General features: G+C 46.2%; 1 pseudogene across 1 annotated transcript in view; it reads right to left on the bottom strand.

The window, feature by feature from the left end:
• LOC102458688 (uncharacterized) overlaps positions 1 to 25,241 on the bottom strand; it is a 113,805-nt pseudogene extending 88,564 nt beyond the window's left edge. Inside the window, exons 1-11 of the transcript XR_016349146.1 lie at positions 25,199 to 25,241; positions 24,592 to 24,724; positions 22,523 to 22,595; positions 21,917 to 22,027; positions 20,532 to 20,569; positions 19,448 to 19,523; positions 17,125 to 17,319; positions 10,060 to 10,216; positions 6,259 to 6,431; positions 3,797 to 3,952; positions 3,484 to 3,687 (exon numbers count right to left, since the gene is read on the bottom strand). The product of XR_016349146.1 is annotated as an uncharacterized LOC102458688 (transcript). The remainder of the gene's footprint in view (positions 1 to 3,483; positions 3,688 to 3,796; positions 3,953 to 6,258; positions 6,432 to 10,059; positions 10,217 to 17,124; positions 17,320 to 19,447; positions 19,524 to 20,531; positions 20,570 to 21,916; positions 22,028 to 22,522; positions 22,596 to 24,591; positions 24,725 to 25,198) is intronic.
• Between the last annotated feature and the right edge of the window lie 707 nt (positions 25,242 to 25,948).

Below are 25,948 nucleotides of genomic sequence, written 5' to 3'. Positions count from 1 at the left end.
ACTCTGTCACTATACTCGACACCATCTACCTTCTTGCTTATAGACTTTAGTAAGGGGTTTGATACGGTCTCACATGATATTCTTATCAATAAACTAGGCAAATACAATTTAGATGGGGCTACTATAAGGTAGGTGCATAACTGTCTGGATAACCGTACTTAGAAAGTAGTTATTAATGGTTCACAATCCTGCTGGAAAGGTATAACAAGTGGGGTTCCGCAGGGGTCTGTTTTGGGACCTGCTCTGTTCAATATCTTCATCAACGATTTAGATACTGGCATAGAAAATACACTTCTTAAGTTTGCAAATGATACCAAGCTGGGAGGGGTTGCGACTGCTCTGGAGGATAGGGTCATAATTCAAAATGATCTGGACAAATTGGAGAAATGGTCTGAGGTAAACAGGATGAAGTTTAATGAAGACAAATGCAAAATGCTCCACTTAGGAAGGAACAATCAGTTTCACACATACAGAATGGGAAGTGACTGTCTGGGAAGGAGTACGGCAGAAAGGGATCTAGGGGTTATAGCAAACATGATTCTGGGACGCATTAACAGGTGTGTTGTGAGCAAGACACAAGAAGTCATTCTTCCGCTCTACTCTGCACTAGTTAGGCCTCAGTTGGAGTATTGTGTCCAATTCTGGGCACCGCATTTCAAGAAAGACGTGGATAAATTGGAGAGGCTCCAGAGAAGAGCAACAAGAATGATTAAAGGTCTAGAGAATATGACCTATGAGGGAAGGCTGAAAGAATTGGGTTTGTTTAGTTTAGAAAACAGAAGATTGGGGGGAACATGATAGCAGTTTTCAGGTATCTAAAAGGGGGTCATAAGGAGGAGAGAGAAAACTTGTTCATCTTGGCCTCTGAGGATAGAACAAGAAGCAATGGGCTTAAACTACAGCAAGGGAGGTTTAGCTTGGACATTAGGAAAAAGTTCCTAACAGTCAGGGTAGTCAAACACTGGAATAAATTGCCCAGGGAGGTTGTAGAATCTCCATCTCTGGAGATATTTAAGAATAGGTTAGATAAATGTCTATTAGGGATGGTCTAGACAGTATTTGGTGCTGCCATGAGGGCAGGGGACTGGATTCGATGACCTCTCAAGGTCCCTTCGGCTATGTCTAGACTGCAAGCCTCTTTCGAAAGAGCCTCTTTCGAAAGAGCCTCTAGACTGCACGCGGAACTTTCGAAAAAGCGGCTTGCTTTTTCGAAAGAAAGCACCCAGTGAGTCTGGATGCTCTCTTTCGAAGAAGCCCTATTTACATTCAAGAACGCCTTCTTTCGAAAGAGGAACTTTCGAAAGAAGGCGTTCTTCCTCGTGCAATGAGGTTTACTGCCGTCGAAAGAAAAGCCGCGTTCTTTCGATTTAATTTCGAAAGAACGCGGCTGCAGTCTAGACGCAGGTGAAGTTTTTTCGAAAAAAGGCTACTTTTTTCGAAAAAAACCCTGAGTCTGGACACAGCCTTCCAGTCCTAGTATTCTATGATTCTATAGCAGCCTCCAGTGAGAAAATGCTGTGCAAAGCCAACTCCTAGAACTGAAGGAGGAGGGATGCAGCTAAGACGGATTTTTAGTTCCACTCAACATATTTCCTGAATGCCCATGCATCTGGAAACAGTGTCATGCCCCTGATGCATCCAGTCCCAACCAGCCTGAGGTTGGAATGTGTAATAATGGCCTTAAATCTGGGTTTTCTTCACAGCAGTGTGGTATATTAACTATATACTGGACACTGTCTTAATATCAAAATGATAGTCATAATACACACTTGGACACACTAGACGAGTGAGAAGCATAAAACTTGGCACCACCAGCTTGCAAGTTACATCATAATCAGTTAATAAGGCAGAGCTGGCTTGAGGGCCTCTAGTTTAGTCTACCAGCAAAGCAGCTGTATTATTGTTATAACATCCTCAGAGACAGTCTTTACAGAGTATTCACAAATCATATGAGAAACCGTTGTCAAGGAAACACTAGGGAATGTTCTACCAATTGCATTACCAGTTGAACTGTTGTTAATTTAGTAAATTATATTTACCTTGACGTTAGCAGAAGTCTAAACTTATACATCACTACCACCTTTGAATTATCCTAGGAAAGCACACTCAATTATTTCACATTCACTCATAATTATGCTTTCGCTCCCATCACCTCATCCTAAAACCCAACCCTCTACCCACACCCTTCCATACACAGAAGCAGTGTTTAGCAGTCACTTTCCAGATCACAGAGTGCTGGGAAAAATGTGGCTGGGGGCATTTCTTACACCATCTTCCACATTTTGGGGGAGAAAGAAAAGGAAATAAAGAAGCCTTATGTAAGTGAACTCATAATAACCTTGCTGTGAAGTAGCTCATCCAACTGGTACTGTGAGATATTTATGCAGAAAAAAAGGAGCCAACGTTTCAGAAAGAGAGAGAATGCAGTATATGTCCAGGGAACACACAAGAGCATGATATGATACTGGACAGGAATTTGGTATGGCTGTATTATTGTAGTAAAGCCAGAAGCAACATTTGAAGGGCATTTGAACAGGCTTTATAGAACAAACACATTATTATAATATGATTTATCTTTAACAGTGTTCTGTGTATTTCACATATTTTACAGAGGGAGAAAATGTTACAATTATTTCAATACTTAAAAATCTTACTGTAATTTTTTAAATACCTCTATCTTTAAAGCCAAATATGATAGTTATTGTATTCCACCTATACAGACTTTAGAGGAAGACTTTTTTTAAAAACCAAAGCCTTGTAATTAAATACATTTTAGGAACCACTAGAAGTTACTTAAAACAGCTTTTCCGTGTGTAAAGCCAACAGTCCTGGGTCACAGGCAGGTGGGACTGAACTGGCCATCTCAGGACCTAAAGCCAGAAGCCTCTACTTCATGAGCTAAAAAACTAATTGGCTCTTAGCTAAGCTGTAGAGCAGACTTCACTCTCTCTTCTCAGCTCTGGTCTTATTTCGAAATAATAAGCAGAGCGCCCGGACTACCAAGCCAATAATTTTGAAATAATGGGCTGGTTATTTCAAAATATGTTCTCCTGCTTTCTCTGGGGAATAAGCTTATTTCAAAATAGTTTTTGTGGGAGTTATTTAGAATTTAATTATTTTGAAATAATTTTCTAGTGTAGACATGCCCTCAGTGTCTCTGAGTTAAACATATATTAAAATTAAGGTCTGGGATCTCTAGAAGCAAATACTGCATCCTATATAGAAACCATACTCCTAGACCAACTGCATATGTCTCCCAGTTTTAGGTCATAATAGGTCACAAAATAGTAGACCCTAAAATTTTCAGTTAAAGAGTCGTAGGAGGAAGATAATGCAATTCAGATAGCTCATCAATTTATCCTATCACAACAAACTTTGCAATGGAAAGATAAAAAGATTAAAAAATAAAAAAGGAATGCATTACATATTCCATTTCAATCTATGTTTTGGATAGCTTTTTTATAGAGTCACCAAATGGATCACCTTGAAGTCAGCTGGTGTATAATGAACATACTGGTGACAGCCAAGACCACCAGAAACACCAATGCCTCCTTTGACAGCATTAACCCAACAGGTATCTTCAGCATGGGAGACTAGATTACCAGCACGGACTGTGAGGCCTGAGGTGCTGATTGTTAAGGTTCACTCAACAGATCTGAAGTAGTTCAGAATTCCCAGGCAGACTCGCTGAAATAAATCAGATATATGAAAACACATACATTACTGTCGCTTAGGCAGGATTACATGGACACTGTGCACTTGAAAAATTAACCCTGACACGGGCGTTTGTTTTTACCTGGAGCTCTCTGATTCTTAGGTGACGTAAGTAAAGGAAGGACAAGTAGGCTCCTTTCCTCATGATGAGGTCCTTACTGTCGGCCTCTGTGCCCTCGTCTAATCCCAGCAGCTGCAAGGTGGTTACATAACTATACCTTTTTCCAGACAGAAGAAACTAAATTTAATCACTGTTCCTCAAACTGATTTCTAAAACCCCTCTAAATGTCCTGTCTAGAAGTGAACTACTGCCTATTGAATTAACTGCCCTGGAAACCTGCAGCACAAAACAACAAAATACAGACAAAAGGACTTATGCTTCTGGCAGAGTCATACTTGTAAAGAAGGGACTAAGGATGTCAACATGTAGACAACTACACAATTAACCAATAAGCCTGGGTGTATCAGATAATTCTGACAACTACACACATTTCCCTCCCCCCCTCCCCCCATTTGCTGTCTCTTTATCAAAGGCGGCAAGGGAGGGGGAGGCAGGAGCTGGTACCCATGGGGAGCCGGCTTTTAAGCCATGTGGTGCCGTCGGGGCCGGGCGATGTCTGCCCTCATGCACTATGTCTTCAGTCGCCCCAGAAGGCAATCAGTGCCAAGCATCCTCATGCCGCCTAGAGGGTGCCGGAGTCGGAGTTGGAGGGGAGGGGAAGGATTCGATTAGAACCCTCGCTGCCTCCATGGTCTCTGGTGTGGATGGTTATGGGAAGTCCTCCAGAGGGCTGATGTCCCCTCGCAGGGGAGGCCCTCCCAACCGAGAAGGCCCGGGCTCATCGGTGCCATGCGCCCCATTGGAGGGTACATGGAGGGTGCGTGACTAGGTTGGGACCGACCTGTTAGGCTGCCTCTTCTGAGGTGCCAGCAATTGAGAGCGGTGCCGGGGCTCCTGCAATGCCGGAGAGGCACGGTGCATGGAACCGTCACGCACCAAGGCTGGTGTGCTCCGGGAGGCCAGTGCCGAGTCCGGTGCAGGTCGAAGAGCCACTTCCACGAGGAGGATCTTAAGGTGCGACTCCCTCTCACATTTTGTCTTGACTTGAAGGCCTTACAGAGTTTACAGGCTTCTGTAAGGTGTGCTTCTCCCAGACACTTTAAGCACGACTGATCACTGCATGGCATAGGCCTATTGCACTTTTTGCAGGGTTTAAAGCCTTGCGGGCTGGACATGCCCTGCTGCAGGCACACGGCACACCACAGTGGGGAGCAATCAACAGAAAACAACAAAAAAAGTCTTTAACTTAAATTGCAGACACTTAGCTGAAGATTAACTAAAGATTGAAGAAGAACAATGAAGACAACAATCAGCTGAGGAGCTGAGGGTTGTTCCAACAACCCTCAGGGTAGTAAGAAGTAACTGAGTGGGTGAGGGGGTCAGCAGGGGTATATATGGGCCAGTATACTGGCGCCATTCCAACGGGCTCCCTGCTGACCCTAAGGGTACTGCTGAGGGAAAAACTTCCAACAACACATGCACACACCTATATTGGAATGCACATGAGCAATCACTCGAAGAAGAAAAGTTATTTACTTATTCCCATAACATAAGAACTAGGGGTCATCAAATGAAATGAATAGGCAGCAGGTTTAAAACAAACAAAAGGAAGGTTTTCTTCACTGAGCGCACAGTCAACACGTGGAACTCCTTGCCAGAGAACACAGTGAAGGCTAGAATTCTAACAGGATTAAAAAAAGAGCTAGATAGATTCATGGAGGTTAGGTCCATCAATGGCTATTAGCCAGGATGGGTAGGAATGGAATCCTTAGCCTCTGTTTCTCTGGAAGTGGGTGACAGGGGAGAGATCACATGAGGATTACCTGTTGTAATCCCTCCCTGTGGAGTATCTGGTATTGACTACTGTCAGCAGACAGGATACTGGGGTAGGTGGACCTTTGGTCTGACCCAGTATGGCCATTCTTAAATTGAATTTTAAGCATATACCAAAGTGGCTATTTTATTTGGGGCAATATGCATTTTAGAATTATTATGACATACCTGCTTTATATCCTGGACATGTCATGTGGCACTTTTATAGTAGTAAAATAGAGAAATTTGTTCACAAACTGGTAATTTTTTAACCTGCATGGATTTAGAAAATAACTATTAAGTATCCTGTAAAAGCCAGATTCCTACTTGTGGTAATTAATGCCTGTAATACGTGCTAAAATTAAAAGGTGAGAAATTGAAAAATAAGCTTGTGTGAAAGTGCAGGAGGGTAACTGGGCAGAACAAAGCTGTGGAATCCTTCATTTTACTAAGAAGAACCATAATGTTAAAAACAGCAATATTTGGTTGTTTTAACAATTACTGTAATATATGTTGATAAGGGAAGCTATACAGGCCTTATACTACTCTTTATCTAAATGTACTTCCTACCAAAGATACAGAGTTCTCAACACTATTCCTGTACTGCAACACAACCTACAATACTTGTGTTCTCCTGCCAAACTTCAAGAGCATACTCATTAATATTTTGTAAATTCTTTAGTTACCAAGGAAAACAGTTCCATCTAATTAGCTGAGTTCTTGAGGTTCTCTGTATCATAGCAGACATCAAAGTGAGACAGCAGAAGTCGGAGGTGAGGTTTCAGTTCTTCAGTTTCTGTTGTGTGTTGGGGCAGCGTGAAGACAGCATCCTTGCTGTGTGTTCCTACAAAAGGCCAGAACCAAACTAACAGCAGCTTGTAACAGTTCCTAGCAACTGCTGAGGAGCAGTGGATTCTGAAACATGCTGCAGTCTGTTATAGGGGACTGTATAGGACAGTACTACTGTTTTCCCACTTCCTTTACATATGCAGACTAAATTAATTAAGATCTGATGCTTAGTTTGATAGGAAACTGCCACTGGATTCTAAATGTATATTTTTATTAAAACCTCCACTATCAATGACAAAATAGTAATAGCTATCTTTGAGGCACAGATCTGCAATATAATGTACTGCTGTCGCTGCTGCAGGAATAGCCATCTGCCAGTACAGAAACAAACTACTTCCTGAATTTTAATGACATCATTGTTTCCTTGAAAGCCAAGATGGCAATGACCTGCCAAATCAGGTCTTATAGTCTACAAACAACTGAAATATGTTTCTATGCTAACCCCATTATTCCTTCTATGAATAATATTTTTGTGTTCATGCTACATGTGATCATGTTTTTCTTCAATAACATGCTTCCAGAAACAAGATTCCCTTTCCTCATGTCTGTATTAAGGATGCGTGAATCAACTGTAAATAATCTCCTTCTTCCCAAATAAATAACTCAATTTTTAGAATAGTTTTGGGGAAGTAATAAAATGTTTAATTGTTTTTCTCCTTACTCCTTTCTCCAGCTGTGTCTGGAACCAGACTTGCCAAAGTCTTTTCAGTCAACCTAATTAAAATTTGCAGGCAACACAGGTGTCACCTTACTTTTCTCCCCATTTTTTCAGATGTATATTTAACCCTGGCCTTAGCATGGAACTTCAGGATATCCTCTGCCAAATCTTTGCCATGCTGAAAATTGATTAATGGCAATTAATTCTTAAAAACTAGGAGTCCTCTGGCACCTTAAAGACTAACAGATTTATTTGGGCATTAGCTTTTGTGGGTAAAAACACTTTGTCTGATGCATTGCAATTAATTCTTACTTTGTCCGTAAGCCAATTTCTAACCCTTGACAATTATTTGCTTTTCATCAACAGCAATTTAGTTTCTTTTACAGCAAAAAGTCCAAATAAATGTTAACTCCTTTCTCCTTTATCCAGTATTTTGCCGAGATGCTCATTGAAATCTAATTGATGTTACAATTTCCTAAAGTTCAAGCAGACTCGCAGGGTTTCAGTGGAAGTATATATAACCTAATTAATTATCTGGTTGCATTGGCAGTAATGGGCCATCTGTGTTCCCATTCTACACTTCATTTTGTCTGCACTTTTAATGTTTTGCTTAATCATGTGTTGTTTTATATAGCAACTCAGACGCAGACAATAGATGGCTGGAGTTTGCAATGTTAATATAATATTGTACAAACATTAGATAACAAGTTATTGATGTAAACACAAAAATAAGCTAAGTCACGTTTAAGTCGCTTTTTGTTACCATAAAGGCCTATTCCCCAACAGAGTGAATACCACATGTACTCTAAAACATACTGCATGGTATAAAATTTTGACAGTCTGTGGGAAGACAAGCAGGGCACGGGAACCAGGTTTGTATATTATTTGTGGAACTGATCCAAACAGCCATCCTATCCATAGGCTAGACCAGGGCAATCACCCCAAGCCCTGAGCTTTGGGGGAACAGAGATTTCAGGGCAGCCTGGGTAGTTTGCAGGAGATTTGGCACTGGCAGTAGTGAGCAATCCATTCCCAACCCAGCCCACTCTGCCCCCAGGGGCTCCCAGCATCATTGAGGGGAGGAGTCAGAAGCTGGAAAGAGACTGGGGGCTTTGGAGAAGGGGTGGAGTGGAGGCAGGGTGAAGTAGCTGCATGAAGAGGCAGGCAGCGTTTACATTTACAGTCCAGCCTAGCTTCCCAGCTGCTGGGAGAGCACATGCTACCTTTCTCTCTGCCCCCCAAAACATAGCAGGAGCTGTAATCTCCCTGAACACTTGGGTGTCATGACAGGAGTATAGGTGGTCAGAGCAGGAGTTGAGAGTTAAGCCATATTGGATACCAGGAGGTCAGAATCCAGGACAGACCAGATGGCAAACCAGGAGTCAGGTATCAGGAGGCAGGCAGGGTCAGGTTAGCAGGAGTTCAGTAGAAAGTAGCAGGAGCAGGCACTGCAGGAGAAACTGTCCTAAATAGGTTGATCTCAGTTGCAAGGACAAATATCTGTCCTTGTGCTGGGTTTATATAGAGGAACCCAAGTGTTCTGCCAATTGGATTCCAGGACTGGTCATGGGTTGTGAACATTGTAGCAATAGGAAGGCTCTGCCATCCCAACAGCCTGATCTGTTCCCGCCCTCCTCCACCTCCAGGCCCCTTTCTAGCTGGCTGCTGTTCCTAGGCTGGGGCTCCCCAAGGCTGTGCCACACCCCCCACCCCATGCTGTCTGTCCTCCCTGTGCTGGGGCCTCTCCAGGCACGCCATGGCCTGCCCAGGGCAGGGGCTGGAACCTCTCTGGGTGCACTGCCTGTGCAGCACTGGGGCTACTGGCTCAGTGGGGGAGGAGGGCCTTCAGGAGCAGGAGAGCATGCTGACTGGAGGTCAGGCCAGGCAGTGTTGCCCAGGGAGGCTGGGGACACACTGCTTGTCTTTCTGAGGCTAGAGAAGACTGGGACCACACTACCAACTCTCCAGTGGTAAGGCTATGGCAACACTGCCGTTTTCCATGGGAGGGGGAGACTTGGGCCATGCAGCCTTGCCACCTGGCACTCTAGGGTTAGTGACTGGGTTAGTCAGTGGGTGCAGAAAGATTGGGGTCTCAGTCAGAAGGGGCAGGGCTTGAAGTCCAAGGCAGTGTCCTTGGGTTTACCACCAATGACTGAAGTCCTCTTTCAGTGTCCAGCTTCTATTCTGGCAATTCTCAGTGCTCTGTAGGCCGGGGTTCAAGACCAGTGGTCCCTAACATTAGGAGTTCCCAGAGACACTGCTCTGGCTGATATAGCTCTATGCTGTCCTCAGTTCAGGGCTGTGCCTATAATGAGAAGTTGAACTAGTAAATTTAAAATGAGGCAGGGATGTGTCTTATTTGTCTAGCACCATACAAATTTGTGGCACTCTATAAACAACAAGCATTGTCCCCCGATTCAGCAGAAACAGAGAATCACTAAGAAGAGATTTTCCTATAGAAATGCTTGTATATGTTTTAAATTATAAATCTCTCTGTAAAGAGGCCACCCTACTGAAACGTATCTTAAGCAATGTTTATGCAAAAGACAGTTGTAGCATTTCAACGCTTGATATTATCAGACCAATATCCCAGATTCCCCATCGAGTTAAGTACTGTAGTGTTTTTCTAATTTTCTGTTATTATGACTCAATACACATATTGCTTCCTGACTATCTGAAGGTCTTGTAACACACAACCCTTCCCAGTAACTAGGTTATAAAAATCAAGGGAGACATCCCTGCAGATTTTGAAGTCTGTGCTCTGGATCTCTGCAGCCTTCTCAGTACTACAGGATGTAGACTGGCTTCACAAGCTGCATTCCAGATTCCTCAAATGTGTAAACAAGAACATTTAATAATTTACAAACCAAGACTGCTCATCTGTTTCAAGAGTACATGTCACAAATGACCTCTAAATTACAGGTCTTTTTATTGTAGTTTTAAAGAAAATGTGATGACTTCTCACCCTCTCTTTGTGAAGTGCTGGGGCAAAGAGAGATGTGAATATTAGAAAATAAGGATTCAGATACAGTGGCACTTCTGAATTTCTCTCCATTATCCTGGGCCACCTTGGGGTGTATTACCATCTCCATTCTGTGTGACAGAGGCAAATACTGGAGTACCTGAAAATATAAATGTATGTGTTGACATTTTAATTCACTTAAAAAGCACTAAAAGCATTAAAGTCATGTCTGTGACTTAAGAGGGAAAACATACATGTGAGAGAGAGAAAAAAAAACCCATGATTGTCTGCCATTTGAACTATAAAAGATACAATTAACCTACTAAAAATTACTTTCAGTGCTTATGCAATAAAATCATTAGATTAATTAAGTGCAATACAGAACAACAACTCAGAATTCCCTTTCAAATTTTCTGTGTTCTTAGGCCAGTCTTTATGTACCCTGGCATTGCTAGAGTGGAAGTGTGGCGGGCTCCCCCCCCCCGGCGGTGGAGAGGGGGGAAGGGGGAAACCGCCCTCCTCTCTACCGGGTATGACCGAGCCCGCCTCTCTTGCCACTCGTGACTTCACAATAAGTTTCAATTCTCCCCGGGTTACGCCCCCCACAGGGGCTACGGCTGTGGCCCCAATGACCACGCGCTCGGGAAAAGGGGGAGAGGAAGGGGGTCCGGGCCCGCCCTCGCTCCGGACCCCGACCCAGGGCCCTAAAGTTAGGACGCTGGTCCTAACCAATAACGGGGGGGGTCTGCGAACCCTAAACTCCCCCGCTCACGGGTTCCGCGGCTCCGCCCTGGGCCGCTTCTTTCTCTCCCCGGTCCTCTTCCCTTTATCCTCGGCCCCCTGGGTTTAGCCTCACCCAGGGTCGCCAGTATTCAGTCGCCCCTGCCTCCTCCTGGGCCGCCCGGCTTCCCTGCTCGCCTCCCCCCTCCGGGCGGGCGTCCATTGTTTTTGAATCTCCCGCCCGACGCGGGATGATGACGTCTCCCCCTTCGTCACCTGAAGGCGCCCGGCTTCCCCGGCGCTGTGGTGACATCAGGCTCGGCGGGGGACTGGGCAGACGCCGCTTCTCCTCGCGGCTCGAGCCGGCCGGCCCGGACCGCGGTTCTCCGCGATCAGGGCGCCCCCGGATCGCGGCCAGCTCCTTAAGTGGCGGGGCGGCCCCGCCACACACCTTCCCCCTTAAGTCGGGGCCTCTCCTTACCACCCCGTCCTCCAATGTTTCCGCTATTCGTGATAGGCAGTCCGCATTTCCGTTCGCGGTCCCTGCCCGGTGAGTCACCTGGAATTGGTACGGTTGTAGGCTGAGGTACCATCGCAATACTTGTGGGTTTGTCTCCTTCATCGTCTGCATCCACTGGAGTGGAGCATGATCCGTCACCACGGTAAATTTCCCCCCTACAAGAAAATATCGTAGTGAGTCAATTGCCCATTTCAGGGCCAGGGCCTCCTTTTCTATTGTCGCGTACCCCTTCTCCCGGGGGAAGAGCTTGCGGCTCAAATATAGGATAGGATGGCCCTCGCCCCCCTCCTCCTGTGTCAGTACGACCCCCAGTCCGGCCTCGGACGTGTCGGTCTGTAAAACAAAGGGTTTGTCAAAGTTTGGTTGTGCCAGCACTGGCGCGCGTACCAACCGTCTTTTCAGTTCCTGAAAGGCTGCCTCGCACTCCGGCGTCCATTTTACTTTGTCGGGCTGTCCTTCTCGGGTGAGATCTGTGAGGGGGGCTGCTATCGATGCAAAGTTAGCTATGAATCGCCTATAATATCCTGCCAAGCCGAGGAATTGTCTTACCCTTCTTTTCGTGGTGGGCGTGGGGTATTCACGGACGGCCCGTACTTTGTCCACCAGGGGCCTGAGTTTCCCCTTCCCCACCGTATACCCCAGGTAAGAGACCTCTGTTTTCCCGAACTGACATTTTTTTGGGTTAACCGTCAGTCCCGCCTGCTTTAGAGCTTCCAGTATCGCTGTCAGGTGCTCCAGATGTTCTTCCCAGGAGTTGCTAAATATAATGATGTCGTCAATATAGGCAGCTGCATAACTCTGATGGTTTCTCAAGATGTGATTCATAAGCCTCTGGAATGTCGCGGCAGCCCCGTGCAGTCCAAACGGCATTTTCCTAAACTGGTATAGTCCGAAGGGGGTAGCGAATGCCGTCTTTGCTTGCGCCTCTGCCGCCAGTGGGATCTGCCAATAGCCTTTCGTCAGATCTAACGTCGACAGATATGTGGCCCCTCCTAGGCGGTCCAGCAGTTCGTCTATCCGAGGCATGGGGTAGGCGTCGAAGCGTGAGATGGCGTTCACCTTCCTAAAGTCTATACAAAACCTGGTGGACCCGTCAGGTTTGGGCACCAAAACAATCGGGCTCCGCCACTCGCTATGGGACTCCTTTATCACCCCCCACTCCAGCATAGCTTGGAGCTCTTCTTTTACTGTGCCCCACAGTTTCCGGGGAAGTGGGCGCATAGTATCCCTCACTACTTTACCGGGTTCTGTCCTAATTTTGTGCTGCACCAGCGTAGTTCGCCCGGGGCGGCTCGTCAGCACTTCCCTGAACCCCTCCAACAAGCCCCGTAACTGGTTCTGCTGTGAGCGGGAGAGGTCTTCTCCGATCCTCATCCCGTCGATCCTGACCTCTGGTTCTCCCCATGGGCCGAACTCGATGTCGGTTGGCCGGGGTTCTACTAGGAGAGCCTCCCGGGGGTTCCATTTCTTCAATAAATTAACATGGTAAATTTGCGTCTCTCCCCGATTTCTATTTACTCGTACCTCATAGTCTACAGGTCCCACCTTCCTCAGCACCCGGAAGGGGCCTTGCCAATGAGCTAACAGTTTTGATTCCCCACTGGGCAGTAATAAGAGGACTTGGTCCCCCGGTTCGAACTCCCGCACCTGGGCCTTCCTATCATAATTTTCCTTCTGCCTATCTTGTGACCTTTTCAGGTTCCCTTGGGCCCATTCTGCCAGCTCGTGCAGGGTTCCCTTCAGCTTGCTTACGTACTGGGCCGTCCCGAGTGCGGTGGAGGTGGCGGCCTCCCAGCCTTCCCTTACCAGGTCCAGGATGCCTCGGGGCCGACGCCCGTTCAGTAGCTCGAACGGCGAGTATCCCAAGGACGACTGGGGAACCTCTCGTACCGCGAACATCAAGGCTGGGAGGAGCTTGTCCCACTCGCGAGGGTCGTCCTGCGCGAATTTCCTCAGCATCCCCTTTAGGGTACGATTGAAGCACTCCACTAGGCCGTCGGTTTGCGGGTGGAACACTGATGTTCGAATCTTCTTGATCTGCAATGCCTTGCACAGGTCCACCATTACCTTGGATGTTAAATTTGTCCCTTGGTCGGTTAGCAGTTCCTTGGGCAACCCGACCCATGAAAACAATTTTACCAGGGCCTCTGCTATCACGGGGGCTGTGGCCCTTTTCAGGGGGATGGCCTCAGGCCAACGCGTAGCATAGTCCACCATAACCAGGATATAGCTGTGTCCCCGCGCGGACTTATCCAGGGGTCCTACCAAGTCTAGCGCGACCCGCTCAAAGGGGGTCCCTACCACGGGAAGGGGGACTAACGGGGCCGGGGGTACCCAGCTGGTGGAAGTCTTCTGGCACTGCGGACAAGAGGTACAGAAGTCCTTAATCTCCTGATACACCCCTGGCCAGTAAAACCGTTGTACCACCCTCTGTTGGGTCTTTTCTGTCCCCAAATGTCCTGACCATGGGTGTTCATGGGCCAGTTCTAGGACCTTCCACCTGTACGGTCGTGGGACCAGGAGCTGCCACCGTTCCTCCCCGGGGAGATCTCCCTCTGCTACCCGGTACAAACGGTCCCCCTTCACCTCGAACCGGGGTCCTCCGTGTTGACGTGTCGGTTTGTTGGGCTGGGGGGTCTCCGTCGTCCGCACCTGGGCCCAGGCGCTCTGTAGGGTGGGGTCTTCCCACTGCTGCATAAGGAAGTCTCCCTCCTCTACCTCTAGGCGTACTGTCGCCGGGGCTCCTTCTGCCCTCTCTGAGCGCCCCGGTTCTTCCCGCTCCTCGTCCCCCTGGGCTACCAGCGTCCCTGGTTCGGCGTCCCCGCCCCGCCCGTCGGCTGCGGCCTCGCCCCACTGGCTTAAGAGTCTTTTTAGTCCCGGCCAATCCTGCCCCACCAGGAGTGGGTACGCCAATTTGGGGCCCACCGCCACTATACAGTCCTCCTCTAACTCCCCATCCCCGATCCGTACGCGCATTGTGGGGTAGTGGTGGACGTCCCCATGAACGCACCGGAGTGCTATGCTGGGGCCCTTTGCCTGTCTTGGGTATATTACGTCTCTCCGGACTATGGTTTGCCCGCACCCGGAGTCTAATATCGCCTCCACTGGGCGCCCCTCGACCCACAGTTTCCTTGTTACCTGTGCAGTGCTTGCTGCTCCCCGCTTCTGACCGAAGGTACAGTCCATCATCGTACAATCTCGTTTGTAATGGCCCTCCTGGCCGCATTGGTAACAAACCACCTTGGGTGCCCCTTCCGGTGGGGAACTCCCCGGTCCGGTCTCGGTCGCTCGGTCGACCCTCAGTTCCGTTGGGGGCCGGCTCCACCGTGGTGCCAGCCTCCTCTCCGGGAGGGGCCCCAAGGGGCCTCTTCGTCCCTCCCCGCTACGTGGGGGTCCGCCTGGTTTTGCCGGGGATGGTTCGCCCTTCCTGGGTTCCCGTTGCAGTCCGCTGGTCGGCTTTACGTCTATCCCTTCCGCGGCTAAGAAGTGTTCCATCAAAGTCACAGCTTCGTCCAGGGTTTCGGGCAGGTGACGGCGTACCCACAGCTGCCCTTCCGTGGGGAGGATTCGCATGTATTGCTCGAAGATGACCATGTCGGCCACCTGGGGCCCCGTCTTAGTCTCGGGTTCGAGCCACCGCATGCCCGCCTCCTTCACCCGCTGAGCTACCGCTCATGGTCGTTCCTGTGGGTCGTACCTGGCCTCCCGGAACCTCCTCCGGTGGGTCTCTGGGGTAAACCCTAGTTGGTCTAGGACTGCTTCTTTCACTTTATAATAGCACAACGCATCCCGCGTCGACATCCCGCGGTAGGCCAGGTGTGCGGGACCTGACAGGTAGGGTGCCAGTAGGGTCGCCCAATGTTCCTGCGGCCATCTGGCCGCCGTGGCCACCCGCTCGAACGTGACCAAGAAGGCCTCCGGGTCATCGTCTGGTCCCAGCTTCGTTAGCCGTATTGGCAACCGGGCCCCGCCCTCCTCGTCGGCTCCCAGCGTCCCGGACACGACCCCAAGGGCCGCACCCCGTGATTCCCTTGCCGCCTGCTCCTGACGCTCTTGCAACTGGTTCAGGAGCTGCTGTAGAGCTTGCATCTGCTGCTGCTGTTGCACTTTTTGCGTCTCCGTCCACCACTCTATTATCCGGTTGGGTTCCATCTCTTCTAGGATTCAAACCCACGTTAATGCCTCCTAACCTCCCCCCTAGGCCCCTGTTTCGGGGCCAGGTGCCCACATTCTCCACCACGTGTGGCGGGCCCCCCCCCCCGGTGGTGGAGAGGTGGGAAGGGGAAAACCGCCCCCCTCTCTACCGGGTATGACCGAGCCCGCCTCTCTTGCCACTCGTGACTTCACAATAAGTTTCAATTCTCCCCGGGTTACGCCCCCCACAGGGGCTACGGCCGTGGCCCCAATGACCACGCGCTCGGGAAAAGGGGGAGAGGAAGGGGGTCCGGGCCCGCCCTCGCTCCGGACCCCGACCCAGGGCCCTAAAGTTAGGACGCTGGTCCTAACCAATAACGGGGGGGGTCTGCGAACCCTAAACTCCCCCGCTCACGGGTTCCGCGGCCCCGCCCTGGGCCGCTTCTTTCTCTCCCCGGTCCTCTTCCCTTTATCCTCGGCCCCCTGGGTTTAGCCTCACCCAGGGTCGCCAGTATTCAGTCGCCCCTGCCTCCTCCTGGGCCGCCCGGCTTCCCTGCTCGCCTCCCCCCTCCGGGCGGGCGTCCATTGTTTTTGAATCTCCCGCCTGACGCGGGATGATGACGTCTCCCCCTTCGTCACCTGAAGGCGCCCGGCTTCCCCGGCGCTGTGGTGACATCAGGCTCGGCGGGGGACTGGGCAGACGCCGCTTCTCCTCGCAGCTCTAGCCGGCCGGCCCGGACCGCGGTTCTCCGCGATCGGGGCGCCCCCGGATCGCGGCCAGCTCCTTAAGTGGCGGGGCGGCCCCGCCACAGGAAGTATTAAGGTCATATGGGTATATGAACAAATGCCACTCAAAGTCCAAATTCATCTCTCTTTTGGCTTTATTTACAACTCCCCACAAGGATATGTCAATACTTAAAACACTCCATTGCTACTAATGCAGCTGAGCTGCTGTAGCACTTTAGTGAAGTAGGTTGTGTCTGCAATAGGAAGAACTCTCCCTGCTAAGTAATTAATAGTATCCCTGAGCAGCAATAACTAAGCTGACGGAAGAATTCTTCTGTAAAGCTAGCACTGTCTGCACTACGGGTTAGGTTGGCAATTCTATGTCTCTCGAGGTCATGGATTTTTCACAACTCAGAGATGTAGCTATGCCAATGTAAAAGTGTAGACTAGTCCCCTGATAATAAAGATAGCCTGGAGAGAAGATTTCAGATTTTCTCCTTCCAAACTGCTCTGCCTATACTCTTGGTCATCTTTGATCCAAGCAGCTCATTTATATTGTATGCAAAGAACTAATTACCCTACTTACCTGAATAAGCCAGAAGAATTTAGCTAACTTTTTCCTAGCAGAATTGAAAGCCTGCTAACACACTGGATCATTTGCTAGCACCTTGCTTGTGCAAGTCAATACTTTCAAATCTCTGTATTTCTTTTAAATTTTAACCTTAACTGAATTTCTTGGGTTTCTCTTTTTTTCAATCAGTGATTTTTATATCAGCTACAGCATTCTTGCAAGAATTTTATCCCCTAAAACAAAAATCCCATAGAGTTCTGAGATATACACACAATCCTTTGCTCCAGCAGAATCACTTTTTCCCTGGGAAATATTATTACATTTAATAAATGCAAACATTTTGCAGTACATTCAAAGGTTGTGTAATGATGTTGCACTGCTCACAATGCTTCCTTACCCTAAGGTAGCTGTGAATGGCCTTGAGAGAGTGTAGGTGACAAACTAACGACTGCATGTAAATCACCAGGTCTTCCTGTGTCACTGTAAGTACAGGATTTTTCTTTCCTGCCAGGAAGTTATGTCGTGCAACTGACTGTCTTGCAGCCCTCTGAACAGCATCGTTGTATTCCTGCATAATGTGACCAATTTGTTTCTACAGAGAGAGAGAGAGAGAAGACATCATTTTCCCCATCTCAGTTTCTTTCTCGGTGCAATCTATTAATTAACTAGAAGAACTCTGCATTCCCACGATTTGAAAAATCCTGCTTTGGGAGTAATTTTGAGGTTCTTGATTCCAAAACTGACATACTGGGAATCAAGGAAAAATCTGCAGTCGCAGAAGAAAAGTCATCTCTAGTCTCAGAGAATTTCTTACTAGTCAGCACTGACAGTAAAGGAAGCTGCAATGAATATACTCAGATGTCTAAAATCTGAATGCATAAAAATCGCAGAATCATCCACAATCTTTCCCCCCCAATTAAATAGCCCTCATTCTCCAGATGGCAACGATTACGTAGATAAAAAGTGAATGGCATTTGTGACATCATAGCTTTACATCATGCTTTTAGAATTAAGTAAAACGGAACTCAAAACCTTTTCAAAACCATTTGTATATTTTAGGGAATTTAATGCTAGTGAATGTTCCCTAGTTGCTGATGCTCTCTGTCAAAACTAGAGTTCATCAGAAAGTAGAAAATATGTTTCTGCTTTTTTTATAAAGCAACAACCTCCCAATTTTTGCACAAGCTCTACTTAAAAACTAAGTTTAAAAAATGGTTCCTTATTACAGTTACCTGATTCACACTAGCCTAAAATACTCTCCAAGACTGTTACAACACTAGCCCCTACAACTGTTACAGATAATCACACTAGCACACTGCTTTTCTTGCGTTATAACTGGCCCCTAAGCCATAATAAAAGTTCACAGTATATTTTGCAAGAACAGCAAGTTTCTTCATGTGCTCTGCCAGTGTGCATCTACTCTGTTTAGTGGTAGAAATAGAGGGTAGGTTCAATTTCCATGTCCTTTAAATCCTTGGCCCATTTTAAGAGGCTGACAATAAGTGACATTTGTATATGATGTGGACAATAGTCCACTAGAAAATGCATGGAAAACACCAATTTGTTCATGGAATTTACAAAGTAGACGGAATACTACTTACTGGCTCTGTAGCCTATAATCTCATCTCTGAGTTTCCTTTCTTTAAATTAAATAGCAATTTTTTTTCTAATTGATACACCTGTCCTCATGGAAAGTAGAAACTGCTTTATCATCTCTGACATTGTGCTTCCACATTACTAGCGTAACCAAATGATGGAAAATAACCATAATTTGTCTATGTCTTCAAACAGGATTCTTGAATTGTCCACTTTAAATCAAAGTATATAATAAATATACGAGCAAAGATTGATTTGGTAAACAATAGAAGCATTTATAATACAGCTGCATAACATAGAAAAAATGCAATCAACAAATATATTATGATCACAATCACTAAAAAATTCATATTTAATCACTAAGAGCAGATTGGCAAGAAGAGTACGGAAACTATTGTACCCTAACACTTATTATTTCATGATGTCAGACTTCATCTTCCACCACAATTTATTTTCAATGAAAAAGTGTTTCTCCTGGAAACTTAAGCAACGTGGGCTGAACAAAAGAAGTGCTACATTCTTTGAAACACAATAAATGAAGAGACAGAAAGATGGAATATGGAAGAGCTTTCCACTTTCCTGAATGGACTCTTCTTCATTTTTTTTTAATTTTTGCTTTTGCTTCATTTTTGAATGATTGTCTGGCAGAGAAATTCAGAAGGGGCCTATGCCTTAAAGGCAAGAACAGATTTTATTGAGTAAACCAATGCTGCCAAGTTATGTGGTTTAAGAAGATAGCTTGTTGGGCAAAATGTGCAATTATTGAGCCATTGCCATACTTGTTTTGAAGCTCTGGCACTGTTGAGCTTTACTGTGACAGGGGTTCCTTAGGAGAATGTATAGTTAGACTCATAAGTGTTTCTGAATTGCAAATGGAGGGGAAAAAATAAAAGTAGTACCAGCCAAAATTTTTTTTTAGTTTTCTAAACTGTATTCTGTTAACATATGACATATGAAGACTACTGTGGGGGAGGAAGATACAAAAATAACTTTCTGATGCTCTTTTGAGATGACCTACATAATAAACAATAATGATAACACTCGGTATCTGGTGGTTACCTTTAATAATAAACCATAAACATGTACTGTGCAATGTTCTATTTTTTGTGGCTCAGATTTCCTACCTGATAGAGAGGATAAAGCTGTTCAATAACACTGCTGTGCCTACAAAATCTCTTCCATCTAAGCATGTGTAAGTACAGGCAGTCCCCGACTTACGTGGATCCGACTTACGTCGGATCCCTAGATACGAACGGGGTGAGGCAACTCCCGCACATGCGCAGCAGCATTCCCGGGGCTCGCTCACCTGGGTCCTAGGATCCTCCTCCTCCTCGGGCCGGCTCCGACTGGGGTCCCGCAGAGCTGCCGGGCAGAGGAAAAGTGCCTCCCCACGCCCGCTGCCCCCCCCCAACCCCTGCCAGCAACAGGCTGCCCCCTCCCCTGAGCAACAGGCTGCCGAACAGACAAAAGCAGCCTCTCTGCCCCTCCTCCCCTCTATACATGCCGGGGCAGCAGCGTCCCCGGGGCTCGCTCACCTGGGTCCTAGAATCCACCTCCTCCTCCTCTTCGGCCGGCTCCAACTGGCCTCTGCCTGCAGCAGCTGGCCACAGGGACAGGGATCCCGCAGAGCTGCCGGGCAGAGGAAAAGTGCCTCCCCACGCCCGCTGCCCCCCCCCCTCGGCCTCGCATCCTGCACGCCTCCCCCCTCCCCCCCTGCCAGCAACAGGCTGCCCCCTCCCCTGAGCAACAGGCTGCTGAACAGCAGACAAAAGCAGCCTCTCCGCCCCTCCTCCCCCTATACATGCTGGGCTCCCTGGGCAAACAAAGACTCCACCAAAACAAACAAAGTGCTGGCCTCATTGTGTTAGCAAAAAAAGGACCCTCCTCCTGGAACCCTGGGTGGTGTGTGGAAATAAAGCTATTAGCTCAAAGCATGGTGCAGAGCTGTTTGGTATTTGATGAGTTACTCCTTTAGTCCTGAGTTTGTCACAGGGACAGAAATAGATGTGAAATCTTCTGAACAGGGGAACAGACAGCAAAACAAACATTAGAGGGGAGTTAACCTTTCCCTATGCTATCCAAAACTAAAAAAAAAAGTTTGGCTAGAGTTTCCCCTACAATATGTACCAGTTCCGACTTACATACAAATTCAACTTAAGAACAAACCTACAGTCCCTATCTTGTACGTAACCCGGGGACTGCCTGTATTTACTTTGACCCAGGTGGATAATTCTGTCTGTAAAAAACTTCAATGAAACCAAAAATGAACAACATGTTACACCTGAGCAAATGGTAAAGTTTAACCATATGTGGAACTAAATCAGTACTAAGAACAATATAAGCGGGGGAGAGGGAGAAAATGGTCAGTCTCTCAAGATCTCTGTTCTGTCATACATCTTCATACTGAGAGCTATCTTTCTCCACACGTAGTCCTAGTAAAGGAAACCGTGCTACTCATCAGTAAGGTATTAATCAGCATGAAGAAGGCAGCAGAATCCACTGCACTAGGATTAGCAACTTTAAAAAAAAGCTTAAGAACAAAGGCTACAAAAACAGATGGCAGCACATACAGTAAGCCCCTGTAGCCAAGAAGGCTAATGGCATATTAGGGTGCATTAGGAGGAGCATTGCCAGCAGATCTAGAGAAGTGATTATTCCCCTTTATTTGGCTCTGGTGAGGCCACATCTGGAGTACCGTGTCCAGTTCTGGGCCCCCCACTATAGAAAGGATGTGGAAACATTGGAGAGGGTCCAGCGGAGGGCGACCAAAATGATTAGGGGGCTAGAGCACATGACGTATGAGGAGAGGCTGAGGGATTTGGGTTTGTTTAGTCTTCAGAAGAGAGGAGTAAGGCAGGATTTGATAGCAGCCTTCAGCTTCCTGAAGGGAGGTTCCAAAGAGGATGGAGAAAGGCTGTTCACAGTAGTGACAGATTGCAGAACAAGGAACAATGGTCTCAAGTTACAGTGGGGGAGATCTAGGTTGGAAATTAGGAAAAACTATTTCATTAGGAGGGTGGTGAAGTACTGGAATGGGTTACCTAGGGAGGTGGTGGAATCTCCATCCCTAGAGGTTTTTAAGTCTTGGCTTGACAAAGCCCTGGCTGGGTTGATTTAGTTGGGATTGGTCCTGCCTTGAGCAGGGGGCTGGACTTGATGACCTCCTGAGGTCTCTTCCAGCTCTATAATTCTATGAATATAGGCAGGGCTGGCCCCAGCCATTTAGGCGTCCCGGGCCATCTGACTTTGATCCCATCCCAGCTGACTTTGATCCCTTTTTAGATATCTAACCAGTGGGTTTTGCCCATGAAAGCTCATTATACTATATATATAAATCTCTCAGATGCCACAGGACTAATCGTTTTTAAAGTTACAGACTAACAGAGCTATCCCCCTCTGAGACTTTCAAACCAAGTAGTGCACGAGGTTCCTTAGAATCCAAGGAAATGCTTTAAAAGCACATCCATTTTCAAGATAGCCCTCAGAACAAAGTTTCATGTAATCCTTGCTTTAAATCACAATGCAGTCGCCATCACTCTAGGACATACATTTTGAAACACTGTTCAAGTCTGAGTAGCAAACAGAAAAATTACCTGGTGCACTAATAGAGGTAAGCTTTCTGCTGTATACTCTGTTCTCAGACAGCTCTCTAGCTCCCTCTGCATGACATCCGCCTGAACAACAAGAGGTTTTGCCTCAGCTACCTGCAAGCACAGGGTAATTAGATATCCAGCAAACTTTCTGGGCAAATACAAATATTCAGGAAAAATGCTATGCAGCATTTGTGTTTTGTAATAGGCAAAGCCATTCCTCCCCCACAAAATTTCAGCAAAAGGCTAATTTTTCCACACAGTGTGGAATACAATATTATTGATTTTAAATAAAGAAAACCAGTTGTTATGGACTTGATCCTGTAGCCTTTGAAGCCAGTGGGAATCATCACATGGGTAATGGCTACAGGATTGGGCCCAATTATCAGCATCACAAAAATGACTTTTACTAAAAATAAAGGATTATGTTGTTTCACTAAATATACAATTATATCAGTACTCTACCCACCCATCCCCATGTGTCTTATTGTCAAAAATAGAGATAAGTTACAGTTTTGTCCATTAAAAAAATCTTTATCTTCAGTTCTCAATTACTATTTAGAATATATTTAAATGAGATTTTTTTATGCCAGTATATTCTTTAGTTACCTGTAAAGCTTTGTTCAGTGTTACCTCCCTTTCTTTTCTGAAGTAAGTAGCATCCTTTGGTATTGGAACAGAGCTATAGAAAAGTGATCCAAAAGAATATTAAAGACCAATAGAAAACAATGTAGTGTCTGTTATTAATATATTTCTTTGCCATAATCTGAAACACAAATCAATGGTAAATATTATCCACAGTAAATATTCCTTTTTTAAAGGCTGAAAAGTTTTAAAAATTATATAGATATAGACAGAGCTGTCCCGTCCATAGGATGAATTGGGACTGCCAGCCCAGGTTTTTGGGGGCCCCAAAGAAGCCATCCTATGGAGGGGAGGGACTGGGGAATTAATGAGGCCTGGCACACATGCGCGCGTGCACACACACACACACACACACACACACACACACACACACACACACTCACCACTGAGTGGTGGGAGCCAGAGTGGCTCAGCAACCTGCTTTCTGGGGAGGGGAAAGGGGAAGAGAAGGGGGAGGAAAGGCTCTGGGACACGGGGGGGAGGGGTTTCCCCAAGCCCCGTGCCCATCTCAGGACAGCCCTGGATATAGATTAGGAAAAAAGAGATAGTGTGTACACCTGGACAAGGTTTACAATCCCTAAATCAATTAAAATCCTCACTAAAGTAAATAAAGACTTTGCCTTAGTGAAGCTTGCAAGACAGGACCCAATATTTATTGACACTAAAAACTAAATGTGTAAAAAGGATAAGAGTCAAATCTCACCCTCTCAAACCCACACTATATTTAAAATTCTTACACACAAACTATTGCAAATATTAAATATTATTCTACTAAATAAAAATGAATGTGTACGTACTAAATGCCAACCGAGTGCCCAATTCTCAGTCGAGTAAGAGCTGCAGAATCACATCCAAGAACCACAACCATAGTGGAACACTTAAAAATACCCCTCCTTCAATGTAAGTAATGATGGAGGATTAAATAAGGCTGCATGGAAATTTTAAATTTTGTTTGGGATTTAACACGCAGAACCACACTGAATTTTCAAAACAAATTTAGAATTTGATAATAGCTTTCCCATACTACGCAGTGAATAAACAGAGGAATCAGGATTTAAAAAAAAAAAAAAAAAAGAGTCAATGTTCTTTGTTCCCAGGTCTGTGTCCAAGCCTCTAGATCACGTATGTATGTATGATTTCTAACAAGAGGCAGTGGTGCCGACTAGGGATGTTAAATATCAATTAACTAAATAGTCGAGTAACCTCATGAATTCTTAACAGTTAGACGACTATTTTATAGTTCCCAGGGGCAGGGCCGGCAGCAGCACGGGGTACCAGGCGGGAGCTAGTCTGCAAGGGGAGCCAGTTTAAAAACCAGCTCCTCTTGCGGACCGGCTGCCTGTTGCCCTGTGCTGCTTCCTTTGATAAAGAGGCAGCAGTGCAGGGTGACAGCAGCCCCTGTCTAGCGGGAGGTGGTCTGAGCTCCCCAACCTGGCGCAAACAGGAACTGAGCTGAGCTGCCTGCCCACCTGGCTCCTAATACACTTTAAGTGCAGAGCCATAGCAGGAGTAGGTTCCAGACCCATCATGAGCCAGGCTGCTGATCAACCTGCTAAAAAATATACTGGTTGGCAGGGAGGAATGCATGTAGTCTATACATTAACCTTTAAGCTTTTGCTTGTTTGGTTAATTGGTTAATCGACTACACTATTATATCCTAGTGCCGACAGCCTCTGGGCAAGGTGGTGGAGGGTTAGGCTGAAGGCAGGCAGCCTGGAGCACCACCTGGCACATGCCACCACTCTCCCCGCCAAGCCCTTACAGCCACCCCAATCGCATAGCGCAGCGCTATGGTGGTGATTTAAAGGGTCCAGGGTTCTAGCCACTGCTACTTCCGCAGTAGCAGTTAGAGCAGCTGGGAGCCCTGGGCCCCTTTGAACTGTCAAGCCCAGGACAACTGTCCCCTTAGTTCCCCCTCCCCTCCAATCAATGGGCCTGACAACAGGAAACCAAAAATGTACAAAACAAACCTTTATAAAATACATAACTGACATAATCAATCCTCTTTCCCTCATTCATCAAAAGTACTTTACCTGTAAGCTCTACTTGGTGTTCCCTGCAGTACCCCATTGTCTTCTATTTCTGTCTTCAGCTCCACCAACTGAAAAGCTAGTTCTTTTTCCAACTGCTGGACTCTCTCAGTGGAAGAGATCTTGTAAAATCCATCTATATTGTAACTTCAGGGCTTTAAGTCTAAAACAGAAGTATACTACAGAACAAGCCTCGTATAGACAGTGTTTCCCCTCAAGAGTACAATAAATAAACCTTAATGCATAAGAGATATTCTTATATTTCCAAGGTGAGAAAAATAAAACCACAGAGATCATAGGTGATACATATTGTATCTGAGATGACCATCGGAACATTATAATAAACATTGTTTATTTTTTTCTGGTGTGGGAAACACCAGGTCCACTAGATTTTCCAAGGAAATCTCACAATTTCTATTTCCAACCCTGGAATCACATTATTTGCAGTTTCACATTTTTAGATTTATTGAGTAAATCTCATGGAATTTAATCACTTCATTGCTGGGTGACTGTGGACAAGTCACTTCCCCTCTCGGGGGCCTCAGTTTCCTCAGAGGGATATTGATACTATCCTCTTTTGTAAAAGGCTTTGAAATGAAAAGCTCTTTACAAGAGCAAGTTAACACAACCACCACTACCACCACCACCATCATCTTTGATACTTCAAGCACTGAAATGAGGCCTACGGTTTTGCTAAACAATCAAAAGTGCATTGTCAAAGTCGCTTGGTATGACCCCATCCAAAATCTTAATCCCCACTCTCCAGCTATTCTATCAAGCAAAAATTCTTCAGCTCTGATAACAAGCACACAAATCAGTAACAATAATCAGCAACTTATTCACACTATACAAGATTGTTATAGAACCAATTTTAATTTTCCTAAAACAGATCATGCATGTTTTACATTGTTACTAAAGAGTAACATTACAAAAAAAAAGTGTCCTCTTTCCATGAGGGGAATATATAAAGTGTGGAATTAAATAATAATAGCCTGCACTTCTAAGTATTATTTGTATTGTGTTAGTACTTATGGGCCAGGGCCCTGTTATGTTAGGCATGGTACAAATATATAAAATCTTAGGCCCCAGTCTTACAAACATTTACTCACATGAAAATCAATTCATTGGAGTAAAGTTAAGCACATGCACAAGAAGAAGCACAAGAAAACAAAATGAGAAAGTTATGAATAATGCCTAATCACTATAAACTGTTTTTGATACATCACACAAAGGGGGAGTTTCAAGGGACACATCCAAAGTCCACTGAAGTCAGTGTGAGTTTCATTGGGTTTTGGATCAAAGTGCAAGAAGACAATGTGCTGTCCTTGTGGATTTCAAAGATGTAGGTGAATGAATTTAA

This window comes from Pelodiscus sinensis, chromosome 3 (genome assembly GCF_052426305.1).
Source record: "Pelodiscus sinensis isolate ZL-2025 chromosome 3, ASM5242630v1, whole genome shotgun sequence".
Taxonomy (NCBI): Eukaryota; Metazoa; Chordata; order Testudines; family Trionychidae; genus Pelodiscus; species Pelodiscus sinensis.
This window is presented reverse-complemented; position numbering and strand designations above follow the sequence as displayed.